Consider the following 10885-nt stretch of genomic DNA (forward strand, 5'->3'; position numbering starts at 1 on the left):
GTCTTCTGGCTACCCACATAAGATTTTATAAAATGCTTTGATTGGGATTATGATAATTAATCCAAACTAATGGGTCACTTACTTAGAATAATGGATGAGGAAGAAAATGCAATTTTCTCTCTGCTAATTGAGTTCTGCATTTACATATAACTATAATGTTTAATTATTGGCAGAAGCACTTAGTATTACTTGTGTAATAGGACTCCTTAATAGGAGTCAGGCCTTCTGGTCCTGTTAAAAGTACTCAGCTTCAGTGGTGCTGATAGTATTTTTGTGGGTTAACCATGTTCTCAGTAATTGCATTTTTTCATCAAGCTACTCAAGCAGGTTTTCTATGCTGGGCAAGGTATCTTTCTCGTAAGGGGAAAATGTAGAAGAGGGCTATCAAAGGCGCAATCTGGCTGTTGCAGGGAAGCAGCAGGTAATGGTACGCAACAGCTATTGCGGTTCCAACAACCCGTCAAACTGGCAGAAATAAGAATGTCAAGGGACTTGATTGCATAGCTTAGCCATGTCTAGGAGGATATGGTTTTCATTTTGCAAATGCTATTCATCTGAAATCTCAAATGCTCGTACCCACAGCATGAGTGTTTCTGAGTTTTGCATCAGAGCCTGGAGTTAAGAAACACACGTGCACACCTTTACATCTGGCACTTTTATGAATCATTTTGAGGAACTGTTACTAAGCAGCAGCAGCTATATCGTGGCTCCTTTTTATAAAAAGGAAGGGCTGTGCTGCTCATTTTGTTTCCAAAGAATTCATTTGTTTTGTGTTCCCAGAAGGTACTTTTATTCTCCCAGAAAGGTCAAGCAGAAACATTGATGTAAGTCCTGTTTATGGCAATTTTGTTAGATTTCCAGCAATTGCAATGGAACATATTTATAACAAGTATGTCCCTCTCTAGGGTGATACCATTAGTCAAAATATACTTTCTCATATTTCTGCTACATAAACACAAATATCTTTCAAGATTCAAACTTACTGGTCTTGAGGATTCCCACAGCCACATTTCATTAGCGGTTCAGAAGGCCACAATAACCATGGTTTCAATATGGGATGAAAAGGTTTTGTTAGGAGAAATAGCTTCAACCAAACGAGAAGGTTGAAAAACAGGATAATATCCCATGTGTGGGCTAGGCTGTTATCCTGAACGAAATAGCAACCATAGTAAGTCTGATACTTTAAATGTGCAACTTCTGATGCAACATGCTAAGGATCCAGGCAGGTCTGTGTTTGGTGCTTAGATTCATTCTGATGTTTCTGTAGTGTTTTAGCATCTGACAAACTTTATTACATTCAAGGCACTAATGTATCTGTCAGCCCTGATGCAATACAGCCACAGACTGCATACAGTTCTCTGCAAGTATTCCTAAACATGTGGTTGTCCTAGTAGAAATTGTAAAGAAGCAGACCTTCCATTGGCAAAAACTGCAGAAAACAAATCAAACTGCATTACTATGACAACAGCAGACCGGAAGTTTAAGTAGTATAACCATGGTGGCAAATGAACTATATGTACCCACTTTCATTTCATATCTTCATCCATAAGGCTTTGGTTGAAATAATGAGAGAGAGTTTATCTAGAGGGTGCCTGCGTTGAGAGACAAATACTAATTGAGCTGAAAGGATTTTTTTAGAACTCTGGCAACATAATGATTAACTGAATATGAACTAATTATTGAAAGAAAAGCAACAAGCTCTTAGCTTCATGTGAAGTCTAAGTAGGATTTGCCTCCAGTGTGTGTTAGCTGTCTTCTCCCACATTCATCTCAGTATGAAAAGAGCTTGTGTAGATGTAGAACCTGTTTTTTTTAAGACTTTCAGAAATAGAGTACCTTGTACACTACTCTTAACTTTGTATTGTTTTCGGTTTTAAGAAATGAATGATTAAAACTGAAATCAGGCCATTYGTGCTAAAGAAAAGTCTTACTGATCTACATGAAACAAAAGTAAGTAAAACTTGGAAGTACAAAAATCAGTTTTATTCCTCCTGCCACAGTTGAAATGCAATTGCTTGAAGCTCAGACCCCCTTCTTGGGGTCTATCAGCAAATTCATTGACAATTTTTGGCAGTGATACTGTTAGCTGATCTACGTGTCCTAGCATCTAAGGGAGTTGAATGGAATTTCAGGAAGAAGTTCCAAGGAATAGCATTAAGGGCGTTGTTATGTATCACTATGTTAAAAACACTAACTACAATTTAGCAGGAAAAAAATTGGCAAAATCCTGCCTACTTTAGTCTGCCAATATTTATGAGTACTCTTGGGGCTCATCGGCATTACAAGAGGAGAGTGAATCTAGTGATTATATTATGCTCTGAAAATTTTGGGCCAAAACTTGTTTTTCACACAGCATTTCAAGAAAATTATTTTGTTTTTCCCACAGACACTGATGGAGGATTGACGATAAATTGCATTTTTCTTGGGGTCATCAGCTATAATTCACAACATCCATTACATTTCTAGCAGTCAGAACCTAGACTAGCTGAAGCTTGTATGAAGCAAGAGAAAATGGACTTGGACCGTCAAAGGCAGGCTGGACYGGTTGCGATCACTATACTAGCCTTGTGTACGTTGGAGACTAAAGGTGACACTCGTAGGAATTTTTAAAGAGTGACCTAGTCTTATATGAAGTGTATCTATGTAGCAATCCGTGACTGTATGAAGGGAACATTGATCAGTGACATTGCTTTTTACAAGGCGGCAGCAGGACTCAGTTGTATCTCAGCATGAGTTTGGAGATCAGCTTCAGTGCAACCAGACTTTCACCACTTTTTGGAGGTAGAAAGTAAGTTTAGGAATTAATCCCTGTGGATAACGTTGTCTTTGCTTCTGAGGGCTTTGATTACATTTCATCAATTATAGCTCTAGCTTCTCTACCTCCAAGTCTGTATTAGATAATGAAGGTGAATGAAACGTACACAGGAACTGAAGGCAAAATAATAACGAAGAAAGTGGACGTTATCTTTAAAGGATAATAAAGTGAATAATTTTAGAATGCTATGTGGGGGAAAAAAAAGCAAAGAGCAATGAAGGTAATTGAAGGAGCCTGGTAAGGACAGGTGGGAAGACATGTCTCTAGGTTATTAGCTGTAGCTAACGACTCCCCAGATGTATCGCAATTATGCTGGAATATATCTGTCACTGCTGAGGTGGTTCAACATCATGAAAGGAAAAACTGTAGGGAAAAGCTCAAGATGGACTTTAAAAAAGTATTAAATAATTACAACATGGATAAATGACAGTTAAGGATGAAAAAACTTCTAAAAGTAATTGAAATGGTGCTCTAGAGAGGGAGTAGAATGATTTAGTATCTTCTATGGGGCTACAGGCAGGAAATTAAGAAAAAGATCCTAAGGGTAGAAACAGAAATTTGTTCCTTTCTAGTTTCTAATTAAGATGGTAAAAGTTTCATCACTGAGGCTTACAGAACTCCGTGTTAGGCATTTTTATAACATACTGTAGGGGATGGTCTGTTACTGTCAGATATACAAGCTACATCTAAACTACTTAATGGGTGTTTATTGTCTTCTGCATGTCTGCAACACTTGGTTGCTTTCTGTGTTTATGCAGATCATAGATGGACTAACAGCAAAAACACAGATCATGGCAATGAATATCCAGTAGCAATATCACATTTTGTTTGATAAATGATCTGATAGATATATTATTAAATGCTTGTAGTTTTTTTCATATATTTTCTTAGTCAAGAGCTAATATATGACATATATGACAGCACCAAAAAGTTGCTCCTAGGAGCAGCTGAACTTCTGCATATCTTGGATTTGTAGTTTTAAAAGGCAAGTACTTTAGGAGATTTTTTTTTCCCCCAAACCCAAACAATTCTAGTATCCTAGCAACARTTACATAGCTGATTACAAATATGAGACTTCCTATCATGGCTATTATGGAATTCACTCTAGAAATCCAATTTAATTAATTCTATCTTCAAACCAATTACCAGACTGACATAGGTATGGAAGAAACATCAGATGGAAATGAGGCTGGAGCAGAGCATCCTCCAGGAGATGGGTATGCAGTAATGGGGGGGAGGGGAATCAGATCAGTAACAATTGTACTGATGATTTTAAAAAAATCCGACAAATGAAGCTCATTTTTTTTGCAAAGCCTCTCATGACGATTTGTTGAGGAGGTAGCAGTATATTTGAGAGGACTGTAAAGCACTGGCGTTTGTAATGTATGTGAACGCTGCAGAAGATGTGAGGCAGTTATCTTGGAGAGTATGCTACAGCTCAAGAGCACTGTCTTTCTTAGGAAGTGCAAAATCTGATAAATCTTTTGGCTGGTGTTTTACTTTCAGAGGCAGATTACCARTTGCTGCTATGGTCACATGAAATCTTTCTGTAGAATATCAGCATGAACTTCTTGATTCTGTACAAGTGACAGGCTCTTCTTCAAGCACTGGCTGTGCTTGAAGAATATATATAGACAGTATAGGGCTCTTGATGAGCTACGCTTGGACTAAGGTTTCATCAGAAGAGTACAGGTACTCCTGGCTGAAACAGATTTATGTTTTGTATACAGGAGCAATAGGAAAGAGGAATTATGACACCAGCAGCAACAACAAAGAAATAAAAAGATGTCTACAGACTGAACTTTGGCAAGAAAACATCTCTCTCACTGAGAGTACAGTCACAGTCAAGGGCTAACCACGCAATAAAGATGACTAACAGAGACCCAACCTCTGTTTGAGACTGGACTTTAAAACAGGGAGTTACAAAAAATGTGCCTTGACATTTTAAAAATGTGTTGTCTTTGGGGGGGAATATGAACACTGGCAATAAAAGTAGCTAAACTTTCACCTCCCACTCACTTATTTGACTACACTCTTGATGAACTTAATATAAGTCATTGCCTTCTCATGCCTCTTTATTGACCTATCTGGAATGAGTTCAGTGGTCTCTGCTTAGGCCCCAGGACCTGCTGTGGAAGAGGACTCATGCATGCATCAGGTTAACACCCCAGGGCTCTTGCTGTACATGCAGAAAGAAGAAGCTCTCTTACATATCTTGAGCACATCTGCGAAAGAGGGCTCCTAGGTGCTGCCTTACCTCCACCCCAATGTACCCCTGTGAGCGCCTCTTGGTTTTCCTTCTCACACAAGCACAACCCTAAGATACTGTGTTTCCCTACTTGAACTTCCATCAGGACCCCAAATCAGTTTTCTGTTATTTTATTCTTTGCCATTCTTAACTGAATTATTTTTCTTCTCTAACTTGCTTCACCCCATTTTTTTCACCAAGAAGTCATGGCATGCATTTATTTTGGTAACTTCTCTCATCCTCCTAGGGATCAGATAGGATGCTACTTTTCACTAGTATTTGAGTTTGATGTCTAAGATAAMCATGTTGCATATATGACAGGATCATCACATTTGTGGGTCAAATTTAACTCCATGCATCTTTCCTCCGCTTTCCTCTGTATTTAGGTAAAGGAAAGTACTGCAAGCCCCGCAAACAGCATATTCAAGTCTGTGTCTTCRGTAGGAACTAAAAGCACACTCATGCTGTTCTCCCTCTTTCCTTGAGATTTGTCCTTCTTGAACTGCCTCAGGGATAAAACTACTGAGTTGAAATTTGCATCCATATTATCTGTTGCGTTCCCCATCCATATGCACAGCCTCCAAGAGCCCAGGGCAAAGATGCCATTATACTCAGTCACTAACAAACCAGGTGCACTCAAGAGATCTAACAAAATGTTAATAAAAGGTCTGATGAAGAACAAAAAATAAACAAACCTGCTACTGCACCTGTAAGAATTGCTGCCACCAGGAAATTAAAAAATTACACATGGCATACGGTGCCCCTACACCCAGTATTGCTGTTCCGCTCTGAAATCATGTCCATCAGATCCGTGTAGATTTTGTAAGATCTAGTGAGTTTACAAAAATGTTATTCTCTTCCATGCATTGCTGAGCTGACTACCTACCTGACGAATTTTTCTCTAGTTTAAAATGAACCTCCAAAGAATCACATAATTGCCTATATCTCATTCCTGAAAGATGCCACTGAATTTTATCTTGTGTTAAAAAGACTCCGTTTTGCAGAAGCTTCCTCATAGTCAGAGGATTCAAAGCTTTACAGTAAATTACTTTAAAAGGAAATGAAGTAAGAACTGGATCAATATAAGAATCAAGGACCAAAAAGGTCATACTTCTATCAGAGATCTGATGATGCTGTTCCCAAGGCATACAGAAGGACTTCTGTCTGCATGTCTGAGCACAGAACTGGGCTCACGTGTGCGGGGTTGCTAGTCAGGATCGTTATACCTGGAAAGGCCAACACACTATAAAAGACCATCCAATTCTCCTTTGAAACCTTCTGAGTATCTTCACTATTTGCAGCAGGGAGGGCTCTGAATAGGTGAAGCCACTTAGCTTGGGAAACACCTCTATTTTGTTTTAGGAACTGAAACTTAGCTGATTTAAACCACTGAAAAGCAACACTTTCTCTCATTAACACTCCCCTTGTGAAACTGCGTGCCAAAACTATTGCATTCATGCAAACTTTGAAGACTGAGGTTTGCGTAAAGCCAAAGAAGCACCAGCACATTCAGTGCTTGGACTTGCTCTAACCACTGTGGGACCTGTCTTTCCTCTGAAACCTGGTGTTTGTCCACAGCTTCTCATCCCATCCCATCCCATCCTCTCCTTTGAGGTTGCTATGTAGGACGAGGTTTGCTGAAAAGATACAGAGATTGAAGACATTRTAGAATCCCTTCCCTGGATGGAAGTTTCTCTCCCTACCTATTTTGTTCTTCTCTAAGGGCACTACGTGAGGAAGGTCCCCCTCTTCTTTGCAGCAGAGTAAGTTGAATCCATTAGACTTATGTTACTGCCAACTAATGTAGTTAGTTATGTGTCAAACAGTAAATGTCCAGGATAAAAGTTCAGGGTTCACTTGATAATTGCTTGTGGCAGGAGAGGAAGGATGGGGAAGACAGTGTTATTGTAGCTATATAGAATGAAAATTGTTTTTATGTTTTGCCTTTAAAACATACAGAATAGTATGTATAAACTCTTATTTAAAAGATGGTATGCAGGATGCAAAATGAAGAACTCGGAAAACAGGAAATGTCACATTTATGGTATTTCATGTGACTTTTTGCCTGCATGAGTGCATTTGATCAGGTTTTCAGCAACTCTGGAATATATGGAGAGAATAATATCAAGGAAAATAWTTCAAACAATATTTGGGCAAGGCTATAAAGGCAACAAAACAAGATTATGACTTTTCCTCCCCAATGATTTATCTTGATATAGTTACTACCACTGTGATTTGTAGAGGTCGATGTCCTGTCCCTGTGGAGAATAATGGACTAATGAACTGGATGGATTTTAATGATGATTATTATTATGTGGACTCCAGCACCCTCTAATGGTCTAATGCAGGGCACTTGTTCGCAGTCCGTTCCTTATAGCCTTATAAACAAGATGACTGCCTTTGTAGCAACATAAGACAAATTTTCGGGCAAGTGGCCACTTTTTTCACTTGGTAGCAACTAAAAGCTTTTTAATATCTTAAACAGCTTTACTTGCAATCTGTGCTGACAGACACCGCTACGCACTCCATACGCTCTGCCTGTATTTCTAMGTGAAGTTATGATGAACCTCTCAAGTCGGGGCAGGGACGACTGAGAAACCTGAACTCGCAGGAAGATGATGACCCAAAAGCGCTGACACCTTGCTGCAATTTGTAGTCAAAGGCTGACAGATACGATGGTACAGGACAAAGAAAGTTGTGAAACCTGTGGCAGAGAAAGGATCAATCTGCTTTCTACTTTGCTTTTAATATTAGTGATACAATAATTGTCCAAATCTAACTTTTGTCCCACAGCTGTCAACAGATATCTTAAACTGGCAGGTACYAATACAGGTCTACTAACTTCGGTAGAGCTCTTTTATCAAATGAGTACTTGCCCAGTTTCCTTCATTTACTTATCCACTGCAAGACAGTATCACAGCATTGTTATCTACATTACGTGAATAGATGTATCATAGGGTCACTGTATGCAAGCAGAAGMAGCTCATGTAAAATGTAGTAGTCACAATACAGAGCTGCAATGTGCTGCTGAAAATAACAACAATGGCAAAATATATATATATAGGCTTTCCTGAGATTTCTGAGGGAAGAGGGCTTTAATCATAGAATCATAGAATCAGTAAGGTTGGAAGGAACCTCTGGAGATCATCTAGTCCAACCTCCCTGCTCAGCAGGGTCACCTAGAGCATGTTAGACAGGGTTGCATCCAGGCGGGCTTTGAATATCTCCAGGGAAGGAGACTCCACAACCTCTCTGGGCAACCTGTGCCAGTGCTCTGTCACTCTCTCAGTGAAGAAATTYCCCCTYRTGTTCAGGCRGAACTTCCTGTGSTTCAATTTCTGCCCGTTGCCTCTTGTCCTGTCACATGGGTCAACTGAGAAGAGTTTGTCTCCATCCCCTTGACACCCTCCCTTCAGGTGCTTGTACACACTGATCAGATCCCCCCTCAGKCTTCTCTTCCCCAGGCTGAAGAGGCCCAGCTCTCGCAGCTCTTCCTCGTAGGGCAGGTGCTCCAGCCCTCTGRTCATCCTCGTAGCCCTGCGCTGGACTCTCTCCAGCGTAGAATGTGCAAATGTGACACCTCATGACTTGCAGTAGAGAGCTCTGGTAGAATGTAGCAAAAACACAGTTTGTTGATGCTCTCATGGTACTTTCACCGTCTCCCACTACTTAGCTGGTAAATGGGGAAGGGAAGGGAAAGCTTATATAAAATGTGAGTCTCTGAGAAATCACCAGTCAAAAAAATAGGATGTCTTTTGAAGTCTGGAGATGGATCAGCTGCGTTTAATTTTTCTTTTTAGAAGTATTCCCTAATCCTGATTCTTTGGCCCTTTAGTCCTTTGAACTTTCTGATACGACAGCATAGGAAATCAGAGAAAGCAAACAAAACATTATATTATCATAGTGTCATAGTGTAGGCAACATTTCCTTAAACCCAGGGTTTCATAAAAAGTAAATCATCACCATAAGAAACTCAGATACAATATCCATTTTTATTAATACATAAATAGAGCAAAGGCAAATAAATTTGGCAAATGTATTAGCTGCAAATGTTGTAAGTGCAAGCAAAATTCAGTTTTATAGTTTTGCATAATTCTAGACCTTGTTTGTGATTATGTCTTAAGAATTCTTGATGTTAAATATCTTAATAATTTATAAATTAATAAGACACCTTAATRTGTTCATAGTTCTTCACTTTGGTATAAACATGCTCTTTGATCACAGCCATCAAACCATTTGTAGCATATACCAAACTCTGCCAGTTTCAGACCAAATTGCTGAATTCTGGCCTGTTTGCAACTAACCCTGAAGGCTGCCACGAGCCTCCAGCTACAGCAGGGTGCAGCCACTGCCTTCCTTAACGTGTGCAAGCTGCCATTCACGCTGCAAGAACTACGCACTGACATTTGGWTGACTGCCAAGATTTTAATTAGTAGTTACAAAGCTCTGTGCAGCCTGTCTCTAGGGCAGCTCTCTCTCCTTCTCTGTAATCTGCTGTTTCATGTGATTTTTTCTGAAAAAGCTTCACTGAATGATTCTGCAGGAGCTGGGATGCAGCATTCTTGATCCCAAGCCCACTGCTCTGGTTAAGTTTAGTGTGTTAGTTGCCGACAAGCACTGTATGCTTGTGGTGTGCACTGAAGTTGTTTTTCAAGAAAGAGCTGAGTATCATGAGGCTTACTTTAATTACTCTAAAGCTGCTGCTTACTTGAATTTGTGTCTTCCTTCTTTAGTTAGTGCTGCATTCTTTGACAGTAGTTTGAATAGTGTGGCTACGCGTGCTCTGAAATCTCAGCTCTTTAAACTCGGCAGAAGTTTGCTACTTTGTTTAAACAGCTGTGCATGACATGTCTTATCAGGAAACTGCTCAGGATCGAACTTTAATATATAGCTATTACATAGGAGAACCGCGGGTCTTCCTAAMCCTCTTTCTTATTATGTCAGGCTACTGGTAACGGTTGTAGTTGCTACAGACCCCAGTCATGCTGCACATCCAGAGAAGACTTTCTCTACTTTGTAAAACTGGCTGAAGCTCAACTTCAGATTCAATTTTTATTTTGAGTGGCAATTGTAGTGCTGATTGCTGAGAAGGTGCAAGGTGCCTTACACCAGTTAAACGTAACTCCGGTTGGCGATTTCAGCTGGGCGGTATCRTTTGAACCACAAGTACAGAAACTATACAGTAAGAGTTGCAAGGTTTCARGGTTGCACGGTTATTTTTGTTTTAAAAAGCTGTGCTTGGGAATCTCTTACTTCAGATGAGCTCATGTTTATATGACTAAGTCTCCCCTGGAACCCCATGAAACAAAATAACTTTGAAAACAATCCATGCAGCTCTTAGAGCACACAGGAAAACTGGCTGTTGGACAAAAATAAAATAAAATAAAATAAAAATAAAAGTAAACCCCCTACTCTTAACGTTATTGCAGAGGTATTAGCTGAAAACGTCCGCCCGCTTTTCAAGGGTTGCAGCGCTGCCCGTTGGCGGCRGCTTTCTCGCTTTGTACGCGCCGACCCGCGCGTGAAGGTGCCCGAGGAGGCCCTGCACGCGCCGTGGGTGGTACGAGGAACCGCCCCGGGACCCTGGGGGCGAAAGATGCTCTGAGACACCCCAGGCGCTGCCTTGGCGCCCCAAAGACCTTTTTAAATCGTACGGCCGTAAGACGGCGCTGCCGGCGCGGGGGGAGGGAGCCTTCCCGCCGCGGAGCGCTCGCGAAACCTGGTGGGGCTGGAGCTGCCCGACCCCTCCCGGCTGCCCCCGGACTTCTGCTACAGCAGGGGCTCTCCACACGCAGCGGGAGGTGCGCGCTCGCGCCGCGCCT

The 10885-nt window shown here is 40.7% G+C and overlaps 1 protein-coding gene across 1 annotated transcript in view; it reads left to right on the plus strand.

Moving 5' to 3' along the window:
- The window catches only part of ZDHHC15 (zDHHC palmitoyltransferase 15), a 158859-nt gene that overhangs the window by 123768 nt on the left and 24206 nt on the right, over nucleotides 1-10885 (plus strand). The window lies entirely within an intron of this gene.

This window comes from Rhea americana, unplaced genomic scaffold (assembly GCF_003343005.1).
Source record: "Rhea americana isolate MKP2758 unplaced genomic scaffold, rheAme1 scaffold_90, whole genome shotgun sequence".
Taxonomy (NCBI): domain Eukaryota; kingdom Metazoa; phylum Chordata; class Aves; order Rheiformes; family Rheidae; genus Rhea; species Rhea americana.